Source organism: Ambystoma mexicanum, chromosome 5p, assembly GCF_040938575.1.
Source record: "Ambystoma mexicanum isolate Mex_15411 chromosome 5p, UKY_AmexF1_1, whole genome shotgun sequence".
NCBI lineage: Eukaryota > Metazoa > Chordata > Amphibia > Caudata > Ambystomatidae > Ambystoma > Ambystoma mexicanum.
Window position 1 is genome coordinate 386,980,413 of NC_090930.1, and position 27,282 is coordinate 387,007,694.

The 27,282-nt window shown below is 44.8% G+C and overlaps 1 protein-coding gene and 2 long non-coding RNA genes across 6 annotated transcripts in view; 2 read left to right on the forward strand and 1 right to left on the reverse strand.

Moving 5' to 3' along the window:
• The window catches only part of FGF13 (fibroblast growth factor 13), a 1,438,916-nt gene that overhangs the window by 733,351 nt on the left and 678,283 nt on the right, over positions 1 to 27,282 (forward strand). The window lies entirely within an intron of this gene.
• LOC138481651 (uncharacterized) lies at positions 21,629 to 22,102 on the reverse strand. The gene is made up of 2 exons (XR_011274310.1): positions 22,026 to 22,102; positions 21,629 to 21,938 (listed from the first exon to the last, which is right to left on the reverse strand). It is a non-coding gene; the product is annotated as an uncharacterized lncRNA (long non-coding RNA).
• Positions 26,186 to 26,659, forward strand: LOC138481652 (uncharacterized). The gene is made up of 2 exons (XR_011274311.1): positions 26,186 to 26,262; positions 26,350 to 26,659. It is a non-coding gene; the product is annotated as an uncharacterized lncRNA (long non-coding RNA).

Here is a 27,282-nt window from a genome sequence, read left to right on the forward strand (position 1 = left end):
TCGAAGTCACGGATCCCGCGGTCCGATTCTAGTGAAAAAGACAAGCACTATTCATATGCGTGCCGCTGCGGATATTTTTATAGTTCATAGATTACACGCAGTGTTGACATCTGCCACACCAATTGCCAGCTGCAATTACTGGTCTTACTGTTCCTTTATTGAAGGTTTAGTGGGTCTAGGTTGAAAAGGGCAAGAGTAATTTCCTTCTTGTTATCCTTTCAATTCCTTCGGCCTTTCTCCTTCATTTGAACTGCCGTCCAGGAATTGCTGAATCCTCATGCTTTCGGCCTTGCTAAAAGTGTTCTCTCGTGCTCTGCCTTTTGTCCCTGTGGGGTAGGGAAAATGCTGTCAAGTGTGTGCAGTTATTGGCAATTGCCTGACTCTGCCTGACCCTTGTGTTGGTACATGTCAGGTAAATGGCTCTGGTGTTAGTCTGTTTGCTTTTGCAGTATGAGAAAGTGTTTGTGTAGGAAAAGGGCGTGGTAACGTTTTTACTTATCCGATGGGGTAGGATGTGGAAAAGATGTGATAAGGAAGGGGCTACCGTGTCGCAACAATTGGTGTACCACTTCCACTCACCAAACCCCCCCCCCCCCATCCATGTGATCCTCCCACACTAGTCCACCCCCAGGAACTGGATGCAATAGCCATGGCCGTATCCTGGCCACCTGGATGACAGATCCCCGGGGACTAGTAAGTTAGACACCTTCAGGTTTCTCACATAGCTCTCCCCAAATTTCCCAAACTTCTTGATCTACAAACTCAGTGTTGTCCATCACCCAGGATTCTCTGTCCTCAGATTCTTCTTCCATCATCCTGGCGTAGGTGGCCTCCATTTCAGGGCCGTAGGAATCCCCCACTTGTGAAATCATGTGTCACAAATGGATCACAAAATACTCAGACTCTTCACAGGTTTCTATTAAGAATTCAATAGGCCCTATGGCCATCCATCATGCTCTCATTTAGAAAAACACCTCTTCCCTAAACCAGACACCTCCAACCCCAAATTAGTATATATTCGTTAATAACCCATGCTGTCTAGGCTCTGCCTTATGCTGAAAGTAAAATGAAAGTGAAATCAAACAAAAGGAGTCAGGAGTCGTATGGGTAATGGACAAAGCAGGATAACTTTTAGTACAGGGTTGCAATCTGTATACACAAATAACACCCTATCAGACCACCAACCAAATCAACCCAACCTGCCTCCAAGTCGCCTTCCCATTAGATTACCTCATGGTCTGGCCTGTCATAATACCTGTCACAACTAGTTAACCTTCCCCTGTACCCCAGGGCATACAAAATAATTCATTGTTTACTTCTGCAGTCTATCTTCTGTTTCCCTGTCATCACTTGATCTTCCTCTTCTGGCTCAGTTGCTTTGTACTGGTGATTTCTGGTTTAGTCTTCCTCCCGTGAGGGGTGTGAGGCCAATGCCCCCTGTGCACACCCAGTTGAGAACAAGGGTCCGTTGTTATAGCTGTTTAGGCTGGTAAAATCCAAGATGGAGGCTCAGGTGGCCTTCACCCAGTGCACCCGAGTGCTTCCAAAGTTCTGTTTCGGCAGTCTTTCAGCACATGTCTGTTTTAGGGAAGCTTCCAGGGAAAGCACTACCCAAAGCCAGTTGGAGGAGGCTTTCCCTATCCAGTATCTGCCACAATAAAAAGAAAAATAACAAACTCTTGGGCACATATGTAATCAAGATAACACTACACTATCCAACACTTTTCCCAGACCCTACCTCACCTTTTGTGTTTATCATCACCGCCCAAAATCACAGTTCTCTTATTGCCGTTATGGCATAATTATCACATTAATCACATGCCCCCCTCCCTAGGGGTCATCAGTGTTCCCACTGAATACCTAAAGGCAAGATGCATCCCCTAGCTTAGCTCCCTCTGGGCCTTCCCAAACTCACCCTAGACAAGCCAAAGGTTAGTAATCTAAACGTGGCATTAAAATGTGCCTTACACATGCACTGACAGAATCAATCTACTTTCTATTACGCTCAAGCATTCCACTCCCTTTCATAACCAGATGTTCTTCTCTCACTGCTCTCCTACTTCTAACTCCAACCATCTCCCACTCTTTCTACTCTGTTTGTCTTCCTCCTCTTTCCCCCTAATGTCTCTCACTCCTTCTAGGCCCCACCCCCATCCTTTGCTGTTACTACTTTGTCAATATCAATACTACTTCCTTCCCCATCCTGCTGCTCCTTCCTCCACTGTACTGCTCCCTATTCCACGCTACTGCAACATTCTTTGCTCTAGTGCTCCCAATGTTGCTCTACTGCTCTCTCCTCCACACTACTACTCTCTCCTCCACACTACTGTGCTCTCCTCCAGACTAGTGTTTTCTCATCTACACTACTGTTCCCTTCTCTACACTACTGTTCCCACCTCCACATGACTGCTCGCTCTTCCACACTACTGCTCCCTCCTCCACACTGCTGTTATTATTCAAACCGCCACGGTGCATCTCATTTATTGTTCACCAGGACCTATCTCCTCCTTTGCTGAAGATGTATCTACCCTCCTCACAGTTAACACCAAACCTAATTCTAAAATCATACTTCTTGGGGACCTCAACCTTGGTTTCCAAGACCCGAATGACCTTAAAGCTCTAGACCTTGTTAACTCTCTAAGTGATTTAGGATTTAATCACCACATCCATGAGCCTGCACACATCAAAGGGAAAATCCTTGATTGGCTTAATGATCTCAACTGCAGCGTCAAACTGATGTCTGTCACACCTTTCATATGGTCCGATCACCATAAAATAACCTTCATAGTCAAAGCGTCACCTCCTAATCCTAAACCCAGTATTGCACCCTCCATCCAAACCCGCAATAAGAAGGATATTACGAAGGAGAAACTATTATCACTAATTCAACAAAGGTAGCGGGCGCCCCTCTCTCGGAAGAACAAGCCATGATAACCTGTTCAGTGGTGGTTAACCACATTGAGAGTTTGCAGCCATCTGCTTTTTGCTCACTGTACCTTTCACAGATGGGAAATATCCATTTGCATATCAGTCTTTGTCCCGCCCACATGGTCAGTACAGCACCGAAATGCTATGGCAATTCCTCTCTGAACAAGAGTACCAACAGCAACCCCATACACATATTTCAGCCTTGTTGGGCCTCATCAGTGAGGCTCAACACTACCACTAATTCTTCCCCTTCTCAACAATGCCACTCCATCCAGCTCTGATCCGACAGCATTAATTGATATCTACAACCAAATGATCCAAAAAGCATTAAACTCTACAGCCCCTCTAAAACTGTGTAAACTGAAACCACGTGTCATGATCTCTACTTCCCAAAGATCAGGACTTGCCCGACTCCCTTGGAAGCAGACCCATAACCCCGGTTCCGAGTGCCAGCCAGTCCCAATTGGGACCTTTTGGACCCTGTCCTGGCGCCAGTGGCACCAGGCTCATAAAGATGCCCAGTCCCAGCGCTGGAAGCGCCGGGCTCATAATGCTTGGGTGGACTTACCTGCAGCAGACCATGCTGCTTACTTACCTGCCAGTTGAGCCCCTGATCCTCTTCTGTTTGGGACTACTTTTCCTGTTGGGTGGGGCAGGAGCCACTCACTAGGTTCAGAACACTGGAACTCTTCTGGAAAGCAGGAACTCTTTTCTTACCTAGGCGAGGCTGTGGAAGGAGACACCTAAGCACTACAGGAGGCTATTTAAACCACACCCGATGGATGAATCTTGCTTTGCGTTATTCTGCATTCTCTGCCCATCGTGTCTTCTGCTTCTGATCCTGGGCCTAAGGGAACAAAGGCTTACCATCCTGGAATCCAGTCTTCAGCAGCACCTGTAAGGACAAAGAAAGAACAGGTTAGCACTACGGTCTTCAGTGGCAGCGCATCTCTTACCTGGTCCATCGGCTGTCACCAACGCCTCGCGCTGCATTCCGGCATCTGAAAGACAAAGGCTTACCTACTCTTCGCATGCTCCGCTACCAGCTCTTCGCACGCTCCGGAGGCCTTCGGCGCTGCAACCCGCATCTGAAAGACAAAAGAAGGTGCGTTTAAAGACATTGGGCAACTTTATTACTCACGTGCCATTACTCCTTCCCACGCCGAATCCAGTGGGTATTCCAGCACCCTTCAGCTTCTCTAAAGCTCTGAACTTGTACCTGCAAGATAAAAGGGACAGTTAGTGCGCATCGTGAAGCAGACTACAAGCGCTTACTTGTGTGCTTCCAGGCGCTTCTATTCCTCACGCGGGTTCGATCCTCAAATCTCATCAGCCCGCCATCCGCCATCGCCGGAACCCTGCAAAACAAGAGATATTATTACAAAAGACTTTTAAGACATTTGAAGTGCCCAGAACTTACCGTTCGTGCAGTTAACGACGGACAGCAGTCCTCTGAGGTCAAGAGGCCGGCACCCTTATCCAGTGAAGAAACTGGTTACGGCACCCTGCCCCGAGGCAGATGGAGAGCTCGGCGTTCACTTACCTAAGACATCTTACTCTTCAAGTCAGACATACAGTGCACAGAGGTCCAGCCCAAAGAGCCAACCGTGTGTTACACATCACCTTTGAAGATACAGCATTCACCCAGTCAAGACCGGCGCCTCTGCGGGAATCAGGTGAGCGTTACAGAACGCAAAGCCTACCGCAAAACTCCCACCCAGGCGCTATGGAAACCTCGGATACCGACCAGCTAGCCCAGTTACTTGGGGAACTAAGAGCAGAAGTGCATGCAGCCCGTCAGGAAACGAATGCTCTAAGAAGGGAACTGATTATTTCCAAGGAGCGAACAGACGATCTCGCTAGACAATTGCTACAGTCACAAGCCGGACAAACTCCGTTACCCTCATCAGGGGCAAATCTTCCTTCAACATCCTCTACGAACCCAGTGCAGATCAACCTACCTGGGAATGTACCTCTGGCTCCGCCCGAACGATTTTCTGGTGACCCAAAGAGGTTTGCAGTATTTATTAATCAGTGCCGGTTGCACTTCTTATGCCGGCCAGCAGCCTTTCCAACTGATCAAGCTAAGGTAGCTTTCGTGCTTTCGTACCTTAGTTTCAATGCGGCAGACTGGTCGATCCCTCTAGTTAATCAAGATGATCCGGTTCTCCATGATTTTCAAGCTTTTCAGCTCAGTATGGAAAAACTGTTTGCAAGACATTCACAGGGGCAGGCCTTGGACAATGAGCTCCTTTCATTGCGACAGGGTAATCAAGACCTTTTGGCTTATATTGCGTCTTTCAACAGACTGATAGTGGAAACTCGATGGCCTGAGGACAAAAGGATTATGCTGTTTTATAGAGGTCTACGTGGAGAGCTCAAAGATGTGTTAGCCCAAGTAGTGAATCCCCCGCAAGACTGTTTGGACTATATTGACTTAGTCGTTCAAATTGACCACAGACTGCAGAACAGGAAGGCCGATCGTTCCAAGTTTGATGCTCGAGTATTTTCCAAACCACCAACTCCTACCAAAGGAGTAGACTCCGGGGAACCCATGCAAATAGGGGGCCTGAAAGGATCACTAACACAAAAGGAGCGGGAAAGGAGAAAACAGCTGCAATTATGCCTCTATTGCGGAAACTCGGGGCACTTTCTTCGAGACTGTCCTGTGAAACCAGCCAAGAAGGCAGTAGGAGCTGCAGTTACCAGGGTCACAAACTCTGAGCAGGGAAACAACCTCGCCCGACAAGAATAGAGGTCCTCTTGCCGAGCGTTAAAACCAGTTCCGTGACCTCGCATTTCGTGATACCTATGGTCATCATTAGCCCTGAACATCCGGATCGATTACATGCGATTGAAGCTTATGTCGACAGCGGTGCCATCGGCAATTATGTGGATCATGAAATGGTTTTGAGGATGAATCTGACTCTTTGTCCAAAGGCTGTAAAGGACGTCATTACTACGGTGGATGGTACGGAGATAGCCTCCGGACCAGTAACGCATACCACCCAAGAAGTGACGCTAGTAAGTCAAGATGGACACCATGAGAAGATCGTGTTCGATGTGATCAAGGCCCCTCAGTTCCAGATTATTCTAGAAATTCCTTGGTTAGAGAAGCACAATCCTCAGATCGATTGGCGAGCAAGAACGGTTCAGTTTCCAGAATGTGTCTCTACTTGTCACCCTCGACCTGGTGTTGCACTGGCAGCAATTTCCTCGGAGGCTCCCCAGTTACCTCCTGAATACCTAGAATTCCAAGATGTTTTCCGGAAGGATCAGGCTAACTCTCTACCTCCTCATAGGTCTTATGACTGCCAGATAGACCTGATACCTGGATCTACTCCTCCTTGTAGTAGAATTTATGCCCTCACCGAGCCTGAGAATCTTCACCTCCGACAATACCTGGAACAATACCTAGCGAATGGGTTTATTCGTCCTTCCAAGTCCCCTGCTTCCTCAGCTTTGTTCTTCCTTCCAAAAAAAGAAGGGGACCTTAGAACTTGTATAGATTATCGCGCCCTGAACCAGATCACCGTTAAGAATAGATATCCGTTACCTTTGATCCCTGAACTCCTGGACCAAGTCAGAAAAGCATGCATATATACAAAGCTGGATCTTAGAGTAGCCTACCACTTGGTACGAGTAAAAGAGGGCGATGAATGGAAGACGGCCTTCCGCACCAAGTATGGGCTATTTGAATATCAGGTCATGCCCTTCGGACTTTGCAATGCCCCGGCCGCCTTTCAATATTTTATGAACGATGTCCTCAGAGAGCTCATAGATGTGTGTGTTGTTGTTTACATTGACGACATCCTCGTTTATTCTTCATCGGAAACTGAACATCGGAAACACGTGAAAATGGTCCTCGAGAGATTGGGTCAACACAAACTTTTCGCTAAGTTGGAAAAATGTGTTTTCAACGTGACTGAAGTTGAATTCTTGGTATTCATATTATCACCTAGCAGAGTGCGTATGGATTCAAAGAAGGTCGATGCAATTCTCAAATGGCCATCGCCATCCTCCGTAAAAGGTGTCCAAAGCATGTTAGGCTTCGCTAACTTTTACCGCAGGTTTATCCCCGAATTCTCTCGAATAGTCCAGCCCATCACCGCCTTGTTAAAGAAAAACAATCGTTTTGAATGGTCTACCGAGGCGGAACAAGCTTTCCAGAATTTGAAGACTAGATTTATCTCTGCACCGATCTTAAAACATCCTCGCCCAGAACTCCCCTACATCGTTGAAACTGATGCTTCGAGCCTTGCCATGGGGGCAGTTCTATCACAAAAGGACCCAGTAACCAATCAGTTGCATCCCGTGGCATTTTGGTCCCGCAAATTCTCGCCTCCTGAAATCAATTACACTATTACTGATAAGGAACTTCTAGCTATCAAGTCCGCCTTTAAGGCTTGGCGGCATTATCTTCTGGGGGCCCGACACACCGTTACTGTGATTACAGATCACCGAAACCTGCAATATTTGAAAACCGCAAAAGCTCAATCCTCTAGGCAACTCCGTTGGGCACTATTCTTTGCCGAGTTTGACTTCATAATTACCTATCGACCTGGTACAAAAAACGGTAAAGCTGATGCCCTTTCTCGGATGGGAGTGGAAGAACATTTGATCAATCCTAAACCTGTACCTATCATTCCCGAACAAAGAATTCTAGGTGTAATCGCCACACAATCCATAGAGGAAGTTAAGGATAAAGCCAGGCTACTGGTAACTCCAGCAGACATACAGAATTGGCATCTGCAGGGAAAGGACTTTACGGTGAAGGACAACCTATTATATTTCCAAGAACGGTTATACCTGCCCAGCACAGATTTACAGAAAAAGGTAATCTCTTGTTATCATGATTCTTTAATGGAAGGACATCCCGGTATGACCAAGACCTCGGAAAAGATCAAGCGCTACTTCTGGTGGCCGTCTTGGAAAAAAGATATCAGAGACTTTATAATGTCCTGTGGAGTATGCGCCCAAAACAAGAGTCAAAAAGAAAAACCAGCCGGCCTCTTACGCCCTATTGACATCCCACCTCGCCCTTGGCATACGCTTTCTATGGACTTCATCACCGATCTACCTCCATGCTCCGGATACAATACGATCCTAGTAATCGTGGACCTATTCTCCAAGATGGCGCATTTCATTCCACTCAAAGGCTTACCAACAGCAGCAACTCTGGCCCGAGAATTTCTCGAAAACATCGTCCGACTGCACGGTTTTCCTTCAGTTCTAATTTCGGATCGAGGTAGTCAATTTATTTCTCATTTTTGGCGAAGTTGCTGTCGGTCGGCTCAAATTGATGTGAGACTTTCGACCAGCCACCACCCTCAAACCGACGGACAAACCGAGAGGACCAATCAAACTCTGGAACAGTATTTGCGCTGCATCCTACAACAAACTGAAAAAACTTGGAAAGATATCCTTTGGATAGCCGAATATGCCTACAATAACTCTGTCCACTCGGGAACTGGGAAGACCCCGTTTTTTCTTTTATATGGTAGTCACCCTCGAACCTCGGAGTTGGATCCACTCCAAGATCTTGGAACACCAGCAGTAGACCACCTGCATTCTACAACCACCCAAGCCTTTAAGGAAGCCGTTTCTCACCTTCAAAGGGCTAAAGAACAATACAGGAAAGGAGCAGACCAACATCGGAAGGAAGCCCCCCAATATCAAGTAGGAGATCAAGTCTGGTTATCCACCAAATATCTACCTCTAAAAGGACCACGCACATTCAACCCAAGATACCTTGGTCCCTATTCCATCACTACCATAGTAAATCCAGTAGCGGTCAAGTTGGACTTGCCCCCTCACATGAAGATACATCCGGTCTTCCACGTCTCTCTATTAAAACCCGTGCAACCTCAAATCCGACTAACTAAATCTCCAAAACCTATTCTAGTTGATGGAGAACTCGAGTTTGAAGTCAAAAGCATCCTGGATTCCAAGATCTCCAAATCTAAACTATTTTACCTGATTGACTGGAAAGGCTACGGTCCCCAAGAAAGATCCTGGGAACCTGCAGAATATGTCCACGCGCCTCGTCTAATCAAAAGATTTCATCGAACATTTCCTAACAAGCCCAAACCCCCGGAGAAGCCCGGTTTGGGAGGGGCCTTGAGGGGGGGTGCTGTCATGATCTCTGCTTCCAAAAGATCAGGACTTGCCCGACTCCCTTGGAAGCAGACCCATAACCCCGGTTCCGAGTGCCAGCCAGTCCCAATTGGGACCTTTTGGACCCTGTCCTGGCGCCAGTGGCACCAGGCTCATAAAGATGCCCAGTCCCAGCGCTGGAAGCGCCGGGCTCATAATGCTTGGGTGGACTTACCTGCAGCAGACCATGCTGCTTACTTACCTGCCAGTTGAGCCCCTGATCCTCTTCTGTTTGGGACTACTTTTCCTGTTGGGTGGGGCAGGAGCCACTCCCTAGGTTCAGAACACTGGAACTCTTCTGGAAAGCAGGAACTCTTTTCTTACCTAGGCGAGGCTGTGGAAGGAGACACCTAAGCACTACAGGAGGCTATTTAAACCACACCCGATGGATGAATCTTGCTTTGCGTTATTCTGCATTCTCTGCAGCAGAACGCTCATTGTGTCTTCTGCTTCTGATCCTGGGCCTAAGGGAACAAAGGCTTACCATCCTGGAATCCAGTCTTCAGCAGCACCTGTAAGGACAAAGAAAGAACAGGTTAGCACTACGGTCTTCAGTGGCAGCGCATCTCTTACCTGGTCCATCGGCTGTCACCAACGCCTCGCGCTGCATTCCGGCATCTGAAAGACAAAGGCTTACCTACTCTTCGCATGCTCCGCTACCAGCTCTTCGCACGCTCCGGAGGCCTTCGGCGCTGCAACCCGCATCTGAAAGACAAAAGAAGGTACGTTTAAAGACATTGGGCAACTTTATTACTCACGTGCCATTACTCCTTCCCACGCCGAATCCAGTGGGTATTCCAGCACCCTTCAGCTTCTCTAAAGCTCCGAACTTGTACCTGCAAGATAAAAGGGACAGTTAGTGCGCATCGTGAAGCAGGCTACAAGCGCTTACTTACGTGCTTCCAGGCGCTTCTATTCCTCACGCGGGTTCGATCCTCAACTCTCATCAGCCCGCCATCCGCCATCGCCGGAACCCTGCAAAACAAGAGATATCATTACAAAAGACTTTTAAGACATTTGAAGTGCCCAGAACTTACCGTTCGTGCAGTTAACGACGGACAGCAGTCCTCTGAGGTCAAGAGGCCTGCACCCTTATCCAGTGAAGAAACTGGTTACGGCACCCTGGCCCGAGGCAGATGGAGAGCTCGGCGTTCACTTACCCAAGACATCTTACTCTTCAAGTCAGACATACAGTGCACAGAGGTCCAGCCCAAAGAGCCAACCGTGTGTTACACATCACCTTTGAAGATACGGCATTCACCCAGTCAAGACCGGCGCCTCTGCGGGAATCAGGTGAGCGTTATACCACGTGCCCACCTTAATTCGTGGTTCACACCACAGCTGAGAGATTTACGCAAAGTAAAAAGAAATGCAAAATCACACTGGAAAAGTCATCAGACGCCAACAAAAGTACGCTAACGCCTCTGCCAACTACAAGGAAGCAATGCTCACAGCAAAAAAGATCGTCTACAATAAACGCACCCTGCAGGCAGAATCTAATACTAAAAAGCTCTTCAAGATTCTCTAAGAACTTGAATCGCCCATAACCCCCATTGACAAGTGCACTACAGACACCCTGTAGTGTACTTATATTTTGTCGAGAAGCACCTTTTGTCGAGGTGCTTCTCGACAAAATAACCACACTAAAGACTAAAATCAATAACAAAAAATGCAGCTTGCTTGCAGACCCACCTTCTAACACACCCAATCTCAGCCACCCTGCACCCATCCACCCACCCTGGCAAACCGTTCAGCTTCTCCCCTTTGTCTATTTGGGAAGTGGAAAACATCATTAAAAAACTCAAACCTACCAATTGTCAAGGTGATTCTTGCCATGCGACGGTCATCAAGGAAGCTGTCCATGATCTAGCCCCATTCGTTACCACCATCATTAATGCCTCATTCACATCAGGCATTGTCCCAGATAATCTCAAAGATGCGTGGGTCAAAAACCTACCCTTGCCCCAAGCAACCCATCAAACTACAGGTCCATTACCACTGTGCCATTTCTCTTGAAAATCTTAGACCGAGCAGCTTATTTACAAATCCAGGACTACCTCGAATCTAACAAACTCCTCGGCCTCCAGCAATCAGGCATCCACTCCAGACATGGAACAGAGATTGCCCTCATCGACCTAAAAACACAAATTGAGTACGTAAAAGACAAGTGCAAGCTAGCCCGACTACTCTTACTGGATCTCTCTGCAGCCTTTGACCTGGTTAACCATCACATTCTTTGCCATCACCTAAAAAACTGCTGCCCACTTCTCAGACAAAGCCACATCGTGGATCAGTTCCTTCTTCCCAAACGGAAACATGCGGGTATTCTCCCAATCTGCATCTGCCGATCCGTCACAAGTCGCATGTAGGGTCCCGCAAGGATCTTGTGTTTCACCCACATTGCATAATGTGTTCACAAAACCACTATTCGATATTCCTGACTATCTGGGTGTCAGCTACACAAACTACGCAGATGACACCTAGATACTCATTCCCATCACTGGAGACCACACAACTGACTCTATAGCTCTTAACAACGTCTACTCAGTCATTCAGGCCTAAATGGGACATCACAGACTAGGCTTAAACGATGATAAGACTGAGCTACTTATCTTAGGTTCCCACCTTAAGCTCAACAAACTGGAGCCCGCCTTTAAAACTTTTAGCATTGACGGGAATACCATTAAGGTCTCTAATGATACCAACACCCTTGGCTTCTATCTGGCCTCAGCCCTCTCGCTGACAAGTCAATGCGGTGGTCTCAGCATCTGCATACACATGCAAACACCTAACAGCTTGCAGACCGTTCCTCACTGCATAGAACTGCATCATCCTTGCAAGAACGCTCATTATGGCTAAAGTTGACTACTGCAATGCCCTCTACCTGGGGACCAGTCTTAAAAACATCAATAAACTACAAGTAACTCAGAACAACACCTATCAGAGCAGCCCTCAATATTCCTAGAAACTCTCATATCTCTGATACAAGACAGAGGGCCTCATTACACGGTAGGCCGTAAGGGTTTACTGGTACCGGTATTTTACCGGTACCGGTAAACCCTTACCGCCTTACTACGAGGTCCCTTTGCGGGTTGGTGAATTTAACGCCTGCTTTTTGCAGGCGTTAAAAACCAACCCACAAAGGGACCAGGGAGCTAATTACGGTACCGCAATTTGCAGTGCCGTAATTAGCACCTTCCCCATTCCCATTATGCCCTATGGGGCAAAAATGGGAATGGGGAAGGGCAATGGGGGAAGGGGGAAAAACCGCCCCACCAACCTTGGAATAGGGCGATAATTCCCCTTTCCACCAAGGCGGTTTACTGGTCCACCGCCGTCCGTGTAATGAGGCTAAGAGTCTTCACTGGCTCTCGGTTGCATCCAGAATCTCACTCAAAACTCTCGCACTTACTCATCAGTGTTTAGCCAACCAAGCACCTGATTACCTGGCCAACCGCATTGCATCACACATTGCCACCCGACCACTCAGATCTGCACAAGCCCATTCACTCGCCATTCCCAGATTTAATCTATAGAAAGCTGGGGGTCCTGCTTCCCAGTCATCTCCTCAAAACTATGGAACACAATTCCTAACACATTCAGAACTGAACTCTCTTACCTTGCTTTTAGGAACAAAGCCAAACTATGGCTCACTGAGCAGGATTTGGCCTCCTCCACCGCTTAACGTAAAGTTACTTTAAATCTCTGTAAATACTTCTGCAAAATTGGGAACCGATGTTATAATCTCATCTCTATTTTGGCAACTTATTCTTTGTAAATACCATACATGCTGAAATTTCTTTCTGTAAACACTACAGACAAATGGGTCTTCATAATATATGTAATGTAATTTATGTTCCATTATGTACTGCCATTACTGTATTATGATGTGTTTTGTGATGTTATCTGTACCTTTGTAAGAAATGCGCCCAGATGCCCCAGGGCCAGGCGCGCAATACAAATAAACTCAGGTCAAACTAAATACAAATACTACTCCAGCACCCTCCTTTCTTTAACTCAAGCCATTCACATTCTTTCCCTCTCCTTAACACACTTGCTACTCACACAACAGTATCACTTGCACTCACTAACCAATACCATACCTGCCCAAGAATTGCCTTCACACTGCACTTTTCCTTCCTTCCTCCTGCTGGTCCCTTGGTCTGTCACCTCTTCCTCATACCACACATGAGCAATGCACAACTTTCTGTTTCCTGGGGTCTGTTTAAACTCCCCCTCCCTGTCTTCCGGTTAGTTATTTTGCACTGACCAATATGGCCATGTCTTCCCTTCTGGACTGGTGTTCTATACAGAAAAGCATGTAACTACCTGGTTAGGGCCACCTCTTTCGCCATGTAGAACAGAAAGATGTCCATGTTCGTGTTAGGGGGCTTTGGTCCTGCCCTCCCCCAAATGTGAGCACAGCCTGGCTGTTGGTCTACGAAACTCATGTCAGGCAGTGGTGGTCTAGGAATGCATCAGAGGCCCTGTGGGCACCTCTGAACACAATGGGGGGTGGTTTGTGGTGTGTTTCTCAGCATCAAATGCCTAGATTTCACCTTCTCCCATGAGTCTTGCACATTAGGTCTAAGAGCAAAAGAGCAAATATAGCAAGCATTTTTCTTAAGCGGCATGGTGTGGTGCAAATGAATACTGCCCAGATGTAAACTGACACTGGGGGTCAGGGGGTAGGATTTGGGGCCCTCTCAACTACCCTATTCAGTTGTGGGGTACGACTGCTACTAAATTACTGCCTGGTAGGGTTCCCATGAGGTCACTGCCTTTTGCACGGTGCCACAAATGCAAAGGGGGTGAGTGTATTCCCACCTCTGGATTGAGATATGAGACAGTTGTTGTGATCTCAGAGGACCCCCACTGGAAGGTATCCGATTCGGGGTGTGAAACCCAGGAGATGCACGCAGAGTGCTTCCATCTCCCTCCAATTGTTGGAATACTGATATTTTTTGGGGTGACACAGTTCTTGCATCTTCATGGTCTCTCGGAAGGTGCCCATCCATTGACACTGGCATCAGTGGTGATCACTGCTGTTAAGGAAGAGTAACCCCCTGAGAAGGTTGTGCTGTTTAAGCCACCATTGAAAGGGATACCATCATCTGAGATGAGAATAAGTTAAGCTAGTAAGTATTTTGATATGGGAGAGCAATGTCAGTGAAGATGTCCCAGGAGTTGCAAAGGATTGAGTCTTGCCCAAGGAGTAACACCGACTGTTGCTGTGATCAACCCCTGGACCTGCAGCCATGCGCTGGTTGAGACCTACTCCAGCTGGCACAATTACTTCACCTCCTGCATGATCTGGAGAGCTCTGCTCTTTGGGAGGCGCATGTGCCTGAGGTTGTTCTGAAAGTGTGCTCCAAAGAATAGAAAATCTGGACATGACCAGAGGGATGCTGGAGTATCTCTCCTTGACTATGTTGTTCACATAGATATTTACCTCTTTTAGATCTAGTACAAGCCTGTACTCTCCAGATTACTTGGGGTCAAGACATATCCGAGAGTGGCACTCCTGACACCAGACAGGAGGGGGTACCAGACAGATGGTCCTCTTCAGATCCAAAACCTGCATTTCTTGCCTCATTCTTGCCGGCTTCTGTGGGTCCCAAGGCCAGGATAATTCCAAGATGCCTGTGTGCGGAGAGACTGAAGTGAATTTTATTTGGTTCCCTTCCAGCAAGGTGATCAAAACCCATGGATCTTGGACAGAAGAGAGCCATGTCCCCCTGAAGAGAATTAGCCTTCTCCCACGGGGTCAGCTGAGAGGGAACTCTGCTAGTCATGAACATCACATTTCAGGAGGCGATTCTGCTCCGATCCTTTGAGCTGAACCATGTGGCTTGCCTCTGATTCAAGTGTTGCTCTTGCCTGCTGACTGATGAAACCTAGAATAGCTTGAAAAATAATGTCTAAGATGTTATGCTCCATTCTGAGGGTTCCTGCTTCTTGTGTACTCCATTCACCATAATTAGATCCTTTAACTTAATGGAAAACATATGCCCTTTTCTGTCAGATGAACGAGGGGAAGAGCTAGAATCACTAGAAAAGGAGTACTCCCTGCAACTTCTTTTCCGCAGTGGTTTGTGGGCACTGATGCCAACCAGTTCTGTGCATGATTAAGTGGCTTCTGCCAGGCAGGATGCAAGCAACCCTTCATATTCTGCAGAGTAACACATCACAAAACAATGCTACATGAACATGGTGGAATAGGCTGCTTTATGTGAGGAATACACACGTGCTTACCTCTCCTTTCTGGTGCTACTGGCCTGGAAGGTGCCACCACAAGGAGCCAAGCAAAGCGCTTCAGAATCTGGAAGCAGGCGAAGCGCCAAACTCCCACTGGAAACGAAGGCAGGGCAGCAGATCTGCTAGGCCTGGCAGCTGGCCCAGCTGTGGCTTCTCCAGCGTATCTTGTGGGAACTAAGGCCCCATGTGCCCACGGTAGTCTCCCTGGGTATGCACAATCCGATGCCTCAATACCCTCGAATCGCACCAGAGGTGGCGAGAACTGCGCTGCAGTGAAACGAGTAGAAATGTAGAAACAACTAGCAGATTTTCAGCCCAACTTGAAACAGCTGTGGAAAGCTGCAAACTAAAGTGGAGGATTGCAGCCGCAGCGTCCATGTTAAAACCTCTGGGGGACAAGTGGAGGAATTAACTGTGCTATGAGAGCTATCCAAGTCTGTAACCGATCCTGCTTTGTGACATATGCAAGGACCGTTAAGATTGTCAAATTACGGACACGTCATACTTTTTACTCACTTAAAGGTCCTCTCAATTTTTTCACAATGTAGTGCTTCTGTGTCAAATCTCACAGCGCATGCACAAGGCGAAAGCATGAAGTTAAGGCGGCAAGTGTTGGTGGACGCAGTTTCGCTGTGAAACGCTCAGATCACGGATCATTGTGGAACCTGACCTGTTTCAATTGCAATGGCCTGGGAGCTCGCCACTGTGCCTCATCCCCTGACTCCCTCAGTCCTAGCCTTCAAAATGACACTCCCAGCGTGCAAACGCCTGCAAAAGCAGGAAGTGAAGGCGGCAAGTGTTGGTGGACGCAGTTTCGCTGTGAAACGCTCAGATCACGGATCATTGTGCAACCTGACCTGTTTCAATTGCAATGGCCTGGGAGCTCGCTGTGCAACCTGACCTGTTTCAATTGCAATGGCCTGGGAGCTCGCCACTCTGCCTCATCCCCTGACTCCCTCAGTCCTAGCCTTCAAAATGACACTCCCAGCGCGCAAACGCCTGCAAAATCAGGAAGTGAAGTCAGCAAGTGTTGGTGGATGCAGTTTCGCAGTTCCGTGGCTTCGTGGACTCTAGTATCGACCCTGGGAGTACCAAACTTTGCTTTACTAGCAGTCTATCGAGGCTACAAATCATAATCCTCGTTTTATTCATTTTAACAATGCCAAAACCTAACCTCCATACATATGGTTTACGTATCACTGCAGCGCAAGGGCAAAGGGCTAAGAAATAAAGTTGCAGGGAAGCGGGTCTCGGGAGGCCCCCTTTACCGAATAAAAAGATAAGATGCACTGTACAGGTACACACGGCTCATCACAGCCCAAAATCACAATCTGCATGGGTGCAGCTCTTACTGAGCAAGGTGAAAGTCCTGTGGTCATCCCTGCACCATCGTGTAGCCACCAGGAGTTTGTGCTGGAACCCACAAACACTGCAATTGATCTCTCCCCCGGGTTCTCTAATATTGACAACAACAATTCATTACTAAAACATTGTCTGAATTTACGGTGCAACTCTCTGGGTCCCTCAAAACCGGACTATAATAATGTGATTGGCTCCACACTGTCCAACATTCCAGTAATGGAACATTTTCTTTCTACATCAGGCTTCTCTTCAAGTGACAGTGAAATGGAGGGTGAAGGGGACAACTATCAGTCTGCAAATGAGGGGAAATCTACCCCAGTGAAGCAAGATGTGCTGGAAAAAGCAAGTAAACTGGACAACCTGGAATCCAAAATGGAGGCCCTATTCTGACTCTGCTCCAGGATAGCAGAAGAACAGCGAGTTCTGAAAAAGCTATTGGGCAAAATACACGCTGCTAGTCTGAAGCACTGTTACATGTTCAAAACTGGTCACAACAGCCTGTGGAATGTGGAGAAAAACAAGCCCCTTGGCAAAACAGCGATATCTCATCAATCAGTAACGCTTCCACCTGATGTTATCACTATTGCCTCAGGGGTGGGTGGACCACACAGCTTAATCTCTGCAAACCTTGTGCTAAATCCAGGTCCTTCTAAGGCTAGGGACCATGCTGTGGTAGTGAAAGACTCCGTTAGAGTAACCGCTGACTGCGAGGAACATGCACTATTAGCTCTGCGCATTGAACAGTCCATGCTGAATTCACCATCGCCTTCAGACTCTGCAAAACTACTGGAATCTAAATCCGAATCCAGGGGAAAATTGCCTTTGGTGAAACAAAAAACACTGCTTGAGGAGCACATGTTCTTGACTGATGCTGATCCAACACAACCTTGCAGGTATCCACATTTCTGGGGTCATACTGTTGGGCAAATAGGGAAATGCCTAAGAGACTTGAGGGGTGTTGCTCCAAAGTGCATGCTACCTGTTGAATCCTCGACAGGACGAGCTCTTAGTGAAGGTTGGGTCCTGGAATCCAAGAGGCTATAACTCCTTCCTCAGCAATCAAGTCGGGCTAGCCCACTTGACTGCAGCAGAAGTTTACACTGCAAATGGGGAGGTCATGCAGGAAACTTGCATGACCTCCCCATTTGAACCTGATGGCTTCATCATGGCTCATAGCCTTGCAACTCTGGTCAAGACAGGTCACCCGAAAGGGGGGCTCTGTATAGGTGATAAATCAGGATATGATATAATTGGGTTTGTGGACAGGCCTACACACAAAAATCTCTTGCCAGTCACCCTTGCTAATTCTCCATGGAGCCCCGAACCACTAGTTAACACTGTATGACCCACCAGGTGGGGACCTTACCAAATGTATCATGACCTCAGTCACTGAGACACCACAGTGTGAGAGATACCCTAGAGCGGGCATCCTGCTAACCAGTGACTTTAATGGGATTGATCAGGTTCTGTGATTGGAAGTAAAAGGGTCAAGAAAGGTTGTATGGCGCAGACAAGGGCCTTGCTTTGGTGAGCAGCTCTTTTAGAATATGACCTGCAGATGCTCGTCGATAATTTGGAGAATTCAATGGTGACCTGGTCGAAGGGAACTTACAATAGCTGCATAGATTTAATTTTTGTAAATTCAGTCATTTCTAAGTACTCATCACAGCTGCAAGCTGGTTCCATAGACAAAAGTGACCATGGCGTATTGAGTATAAAATGCCAATCGACAATTAAACAACATGAATCCAATTTTAAATTCACAGGAATAGGTTATGTTTGTCAACTCTCAATATAAGCCATTTCAATATTAACTTAAGAACAAGCATATGGAGACTCACAGGGTTCTACTTAGAAGACATTATTGGGATTTGTAATGCTTGCTGGACAGGTATAATCTCCATGCAAGGAAGTTAGTCTTAGAAATTAGAACGAGACTACTAAAAGCCACTCTCCGAGAAATAATAAAGAATGAACAATCACAGGCCAGCGACAAATGTTGGTTTAAGGGGCCAGCAAGGCTGAAGTACAAGTGCTGTCTGCGAGCACATAAATACAACAACAATGCTTGCAACTGGTGTAGGCAGTATCATTAAGACTAATGAAACCAAGAAATTCTGGTTCTTGCTGCGAAGGTTTAGCCTTCCAAAAATTGAACAAATGTTATGTGGTATCTCCGAAAACACCTTGGCCATGCACATTAATAAACATTACTGAATTGCACTGGAGCCCAAGACACCCGTATTAAAAGGCCCTAAAATGGGCTCAATGGTTTGGCAACATGTGAAGGAGGCAGACATAACCACAATAATTGTGAGGTCTAAATCATCAAGAGCTGTGGGACCCGACGGGCTCTGTAATACGGTCCTGAAAAACGACCATGAGTACTGGGCAGACTTATTGCGGTCTTTATTCCTCCATGTCTGCGATACTGGCCTTTACCCTCCTACATGGCTGGAATCAATTTTGATACCAGTGTACAAAAGGGTCAGTGAATAGACCCTAATAATTACCGCCCACTAGCCATGCTGGACTACAGAGCCAAGATCTTTTCCCGATTGTTGTTGGAACTACTCTCCTCATGGGCATGTGCTAATTCCAGACTGAACCCTACACAGATGGACTTCAGGAAAGGGTACAGCACTAAACATGCCATATGGATTCTCCTTACACTGATATCAGACACGCTACAAAACCCAGGCACAAGTCTTTACATGTGCTTTGTGGACTACAGCTCAGCATTCGATAACTTAGACAGGGGTCGACTTTGAAACAGACTGTCAGGCTGGGGATTGAATGCCTTATTGCTCTATTTCATTAGACTCCTGCATGATGACACAGTGGTAAGGGTGAGCTTAGCACAAGATGGCTCCCTCACCAGACCACCACATGCTAATGTTGGCCTTAAGCAGGGTTGCGTCCTTGGCCCACTGCTACACAACCTTTAATTGGCAGACTTTGACCCAACCCCAGAAGCTGCACATAACCATCCACCGATTTATGGGGACAAAAAGATAAGCAGCATTACCTATGCAGATGATACTGTGATACTTGACCGCACATCCATGGGTTAGCTCGATGTCCAATCGAAATATGCTGAGTCAAATGGTCTTCAAGTAAACATAGGGAAGACAAAGATCATGTCCATAGGTAAGGGAGCTTACCGGTGAAAGAGGTTTACATGGCAACTGGGAGGGCAAAGAGTAGAACAGGTTGAGACCTATAAATACCTAGGCATGCATATTGCAGATGGCTTAAATAGTACTTACCAAGTGAAGGTGGTCTCCTCCTCAGCCTGGACCAAATGGTTGTCATTAAGAAATGTGTTCGATAGGCAAGGGGGCAAATCCATGGAGGCAAAACTCTCTGCTTATTAGTTTTGCGTAGTGTCAGGGATACTATATGTTCTGGAAAATGTGCCTGTGGGTACAGATTCCTGGCTGACCAAACTGGAAGTTATTGAAATCGATTTTAGGCTTTCCAAAATCAGTACCTGTTGAAGTTATGCGTCTATAACTAGGATTTGCATCCTTACATGTTCTTTGGCAGCTGGCTGTTAGTAAGTGGTGGGTCACTATGTATTTCAGTGAAAATGGTAGACCCTCAAACATAATCAAGTCCCATGACCAACTGCAGATGCAGTGTTTGGTTTTCCAACATGCGAAAACGTGTCTTAAACCATTGTGTGGCAATTGGTATGTAGGGCTTATCAGGTTCACTAGGGGAGGTATATGCGTTGGACTTCGAAAGAAAGTCGAAGGACCATGACCGCATGATGTGCCTTGATTATCTTGCTAATAAACGTAAATACAATCTGTACCCCACACATGGGATGAATGTCAGTGCCCCGTGTGATGACCTGGTAAAACTCGACTCCCCACAACTGGTGCACTTCATCCTTTGCCTGCGCCTTGAAACCTTACCAGTTTACGAGAATACAGGGGCATGGATTGGGCTGGAAAGAAGTGGCCGTCTTTGTCTTATGCGCAGGGTAACAGTGGAATCAGCTAGACACTTGCTTACACAATGCAGCATGCCAGCACCTCTCTGTGAGAAGGGCTTTCACAAGTTTGTGCACTATACTAAAGGCCAATTTTTGAGTCTTATTCATGGAGCAAAAGCGCTGGTCATGACTGTGGCTGTGTTACACATATAGCAGAAGGTGGAAAACATGCCTGTCTGCATTGTGAGGCCTTTTGTATATAGTGTTTTTTGCACATGTGGAGAAAAACTGGACTTATTGGACACTTGCTTCCTGATCATGAAATCTCTCTGCTCGCATGTGCTAAAGACTGGCATATACAGATGAAATCGATTGTTTTCATTGTCATAATGATGTGATTTGGTTTTTAAGTCAAATTGTATAAATGTGTATAAAACTGTAATATGTAAAAAAAAAAAGAATTGAAGAGTACAGTGTAACGGTCACCTGTGACCATAAACACTAAACAAAAATGAAAACAATAGTACAGTATTTGGTATGGAAATAGTTTGTAGTACCTAAAGATTTTTTTTTTCATTTGAAACCTAGTTTCACATAGTAAAAATACATGTTTAAAGTTTCAGTAATTATGAAGGAAGTTTTGGTATATATATGTGTGGAATTCGTTGCTTTTTCTGATAATTGTTGGCTGTTAAATAATGCCAGTACATATCATCTGTATTCTTATAATTTTGAAATTATAACCTCTCCAGCTTTGTGGTTGATAGTTTAGGTAAAGGTTGCACACATTAATCTATTTTTGTCATGGGCATGGCAATAATAAGTGTAAATCCAACAGATTGTCCACAAGATTGTGGAACTCTCCCGTCCCCTGCACACCCTTTATACTGTAGAAACAGTCAATATTTCTATACAATGGTAATATTCAGTTTCTTTCAGAAAAAAGAAGAAATTAATGAGAGAAGCTAATTCATGACACTATTATAATAAAACAGAATGATGGGGACCATCGGTTTTAATTGAATTTTAAATTAATTGTTACAGATATGAATTTCAATTCATTCATCATCCAGTCTTTGTAAACATAATAACATAAATGTATTCATTTTGAGGTTACATTCAATATTATAATACAAGGGCATACAAGGTACTCATCACACTTTCTATGTAATAGGCTTTTCACATGATATATCCAAAGAAAGTAATGATGAATATTTTCTCGACGCGTTTCGGGGTGTCCCCTTCTTCAGGAATTGATAGCCCTCTTCATTGCCGTTAATCTTTGTTTCGTCTATAATGTATGATACAATGATCAGATTTTAGATTCTCACTGATAACTGTCATTTAACTCTTGGGAGAAATTTTTAATAATAATCACCTGGATGTTCAATGTGGAATATCCTAACTGGATTTATTATCAATAGCAATATCAGCCCAATAATGGTTATACAACCTGTAGATGTGATAAAAAGACAATAGGGAAAGCTCAATTAAAAACGGGATCTTAATTCATGAAGGAAAATCTAGTCATGTAATATCTAAGAAACAATATTACCTTTCGGTATTTCTGTAAGAAGCTACTACATCCATGGAATGGGTCGCTGTGGTATGTCGAGAGTCCTCAGGTACGGAGGTAGTGCACTAATGGGCGATTCCTCCACTCGTGTCTGTAAAGACGCGATCTTGTATACTATATAAGATATAAGAAAACAATTGGATGGGATAATTCTGTAGAGAGTATTCTGTGAAGGCCTTTAGGCTCATGGTGTGCAATTGGGGAGCTGTTTACAAAGGATTCTCTTACCTCCTTCCTGAGAAGATGGCCGGTGCTGTAGCTCGAACCGTTCTACACGGTTTTTCACTAAAGATGGCCACTATTTACATTATGACGTCATCACGTCGAAGCGTGACGACGTCACAATGTTTAGAACGTCAACGTGTGACGGGAAAACAGACGTCATACGGGCATATTTTAGAAAACAATGTGTGATTAACCAATAGTATATAGGTGTATATCTATACCGGTGCAGGGAGTTTGAGTCAAATGAAATAAAGATGAAAAGAGTCGGAAGATAAATGTGAGGAGTGTCTCATGTAACTTCTGGGATATCTATTGTTTACCACGGACAAAAATTAATCGAATATTGGACATCCGTGTGTTTACTATTTCAAGAGAAGCATGCTCACATTCTATGGTCTGTAACTTAATACATCCTATGTCAGTAAAAAATCATCCTAAGTGAACTGAACAAATTCAAAAATGTATTTAACAGCAATTGATATTGTATCCACACTGGGTTTCTGATTGGGTCAGGGGAAACAGTATTTAGTTACAAAAATGAGGCTAAACTGTAATCTTCGTTCATCCCATTGGGAGCTAGACTGTTTAGTCTCTCTATCCAGAAGATTTCCCTCTGGTTCATACGTCTGGCATGATTGCCACCTCTTGGGGCTCTGTTCACAATTTCCAAAATCACAACCTTTAGTTGAGAAATATTATGTTTCTTTATGGAAAAATGTCTTGCTACAGGTGAGTTAACACTGTTGGTACGTATGTTACTTTTGTGTTCATTCCAGCGCTCCTTGGCTTTCCTTTGTGTCTGTCCAACATAGTAAATGCCGCATGGGCAGCTTAAACCATAAATGATTGATTTCGTGTCACAAGTGGCAAAATCCTTAAGTGGGATTTTTTGGCCATTTGATGGGTGTCTTACATAGCTTCCCTTCATTATGTTGTTACAATTGCCACAACTGAGACAAGCAAACGTACCTATTTTCCTCTTGGTGAGGGTTCTTTGATTGTCCACTCTCGGTCTTTCTGCTTTAACTAGGCTATCCCTGAAGTTCCGACCCCTCTTGTAGGCGATTATGGGTGGTTCAGGAAATAGTCTCTTTAGTTGTGGATCCAATTTGATTATACCCCAGTTCTTCTTGATCATCCTTGTTATGTGATGACTCTGTGCTGAATATCTTAAAGCGTAGAGAAATGGGATCTCCTTAGATCTATTTCTTGATATACGGAGGTCTTTCCTCTCCAATGTGAGTGTTTTTTCTTCTGCTTTCTTGATGATAGACTCTGGATAACCTCTTTCCTTGTATCTTTGTGTCATCAATAGGTTTTCATTCCTCAGGGTGTCAGTTGTTGAGATAATTCTCTTTAGTCTAAGGAATTGACTGTAGGGTAAATTATTCTTTAAATGCGTCGGATGATGGCTCCTGAAGTGTAACGTGTTGTTAACATCGGTGGGTTTGTGATAAATATTGGTGATTATCCCATCTTCCCCAATCTCTAGTTCAACGTCCAAAAAATGTAGTTTAGGGGTTCCAATTTCCATTGTGAATTTGATTCTGTCGTGGCCTAAATTGATGTATTTTAGGAATTCCTCTAGTTCGTGATGTTGTCCTCTCCAGATGACGAAAACATCGTCAATGTACCTTTTCCAGGTGATGATTTTTTTGCTAAATTTTGTTGGTATCAAAATCCATTTCATCTCCAAATGGTACATGAATAGATTGGCATTGGCATTTAATGAAGAGGAAGCCACACGAATTTTAGGGCTTTTGAAGGAAATTGAAACAACCACACCAACAACGACTAGTCCAGAGAAACTTATTACACAATTGGAGAGGGTCATCAGAAGGGAGATATCGCAAAAACTACGACAGAATCAAATTCACAATGGAAATTGGAACCCCTAAACTACATTTTTTGGACGTTGAACTAGAGATTGGGGAAGATGGGATAATCACCAATATTTATCACAAACCCACCGATGTTAACAACACGTTACACTTCAGGAGCCATCATCCGACGCATTTAAAGAATAATTTACCCTACAGTCAATTCCTTAGACTAAAGAGAATTATCTCAACAACTGACACCCTGAGGAATGAAAACCTATTGATGACACAAAGATACAAGGAAAGAGGTTATCCAGAAGAAAAAACACTCACATTGGAGAGGAAAGACCTCCGTATATCAAGAAATAGATCTAAGGAGATCCCATTTCTCTACGCTTTAAGATATTCAGCACAGAGTCATCACATAACAAGGATGATCAAGAAGAACTGGGGTATAATCAAATTGGATCCACAACTAAAGAGACTATTTCCTGAACCACCCATAATCGCCTACAAGAGGGGTCGGAACTTCAGGGATAGCCTAGTTAAAGCAGAAAGACCGAGAGTGGACAATCAAAGAACCCTCACCAAGAGGAAAATAGGTACGTTTGCTTGTCTCAGTTGTGGCAATTGTAACAACATAATGAAGGGAAGCTATGTAAGACACCCATCAAATGGCCAAAAAATCCCACTTAAGGATTTTGCCACTTGTGACACGAAATCAATCATTTATGGTTTAAGCTGCCCATGCGGCATTTACTATGTTGGACAGACACAAAGGAAAGCCAAGGAGCGCTGGAATGAACACAAAAGTAACATACGTACCAACAGTGTTAACTCACCTGTAGCAAGACATTTTTCCATAAAGAAACATAATATTTCTCAACTAAAGGTTGTGATTTTGGAAATTGTGAACAGAGCCCCAAGAGGTGGCAATCATGCCAGACGTATGAACCAGAGGGAAATCTTCTGGATAGAGAGACTAAACAGTCTAGCTCCCAATGGGATGAACGAAGATTACAGTTTAGCCTCATTTTTGTAACTAAATACTGTTTCCCCTGACCCAATCAGAAACCCAGTGTGGATACAATATCAATTGCTGTTAAATACATTTTTGAATTTGTTCAGTTCACTTAGGATGATTTTTTACTGACATAGGATGTATTAAGTTACAGACCATAGAATGTGAGCATGCTTCTCTTGAAATAGTAAACACACGGATGTCCAATATTCGATTAATTTTTGTCCGTGGTAAACAATAGATATCCCAGAAGTTACATGAGACACTCCTCACATTTATCTTCCGACTCTTTTCATCTTTATTTCATTTGACTCAAACTCCCTGCACCGGTATAGATATACACCTATATACTATTGGTTATTCACACATTGTTTTCTAAAATATGCCCGTATGACGTCTGTTTTCCCGTCACACGTTGACGTTCTAAACATTGTGACGTCGTCACGCTTCGACGTGATGACGTCATAATGTAAATAGTGGCCATCTTTAGTGAAAAACCGTGTAGAACGGTTCGAGCTACAGCACCGGCCATCTTCTCAGGAAGGAGGTAAGAGAATCCTTTGTAAACAGCTCCCCAATTGCACACCATGAGCCTAAAGGCCTTCACAGAATACTCTCTACAGAATTATCCCATCCAATTGTTTTCTTATATCTTATATAGTATACAAGATCGCGTCTTTACAGACACGAGTGGAGGAATCGCCCATTAGTGCACTACCTCCGTACCTGAGGACTCTCGACATACCACAGCGACCCATTCCATGGATGTAGTAGCTTCTTACAGAAATACCGAAAGGTAATATTGTTTCTTAGATATTACATGACTAGATTTTCCTTCATGAATTAAGATCCCGTTTTTAATTGAGCTTTCCCTATTGTCTTTTTATCACATCTACAGGTTGTATAACCATTATTGGGCTGATATTGCTATTGATAATAAATCCAGTTAGGATATTCCACATTGAACATCCAGGTGATTATTATTAAAAATTTCTCCCAAGAGTTAAATGACAGTTATCAGTGAGAATCTAAAATCTGATCATTGTATCATACATTATAGACGAAACAAAGATTAACGGCAATGAAGAGGGCTATCAATTCCTGAAGAAGGGGACACCCCGAAACGCGTCGAGAAAATATTCATCATTACTTTCTTTGGATATATCATGTGAAAAGCCTATTACATAGAAAGTGTGATGAGTACCTTGTATGCCCTTGTATTATAATATTGAATGTAACCTCAAAATGAATACATTTATGTTATTATGTTTACAAAGACTGGATGATGAATGAATTGAAATTCATATCTGTAACAATTAATTTAAAATTCAATTAAAACCGATGGTCCCCATCATTCTGTTTTATTATAATAGTGTCATGAATTAGCTTCTCTCATTAATTTCTTCTTTTTTCTGAAAGAAACTGAATATTACCATTGTATAGAAATATTGACTGTTTCTACAGTATAAAGGGTGTGCAGGGGACGGGAGAGTTCCACAATCTTGTGGACAATCTGTTGGATTTACATAGGTTAAAACAACCCAGTGTCAAGGTTGTTATTCTCCCCGGCACCCCGTAAATATTCAACTAATTTTGTAAAAAAACCTTAAACCTAGGTGTGCGCTAGGCAACACAAATACATGGCAATAATAAGGTCATACTTTATTGCCTTGGTCTGGGTGAGGTTCATTATTTCTTAGGACACAACGTGCTGGCAACTTCTGAGAAGTCAAGAACTCGGGTAGATTGTTGGGGCATGGTGAGGAATATTTCAATCATTTACTGGGCCACGATGCTCGCCATCTCCGACGACCAGTGGAACACAAGAAACCTTGCCATTACCGAGAAATGGAATATATTCTTGACGCATCAAGATGGCTCTAAGAACGGAAGCAAGTCAGCTCAGTGATGCATAGTCACTCTGGGATGAGTTCTCGTTATGCAGAATCACATTGGGATGACATCCCATTATGCAGCATCACTCTTGATGATG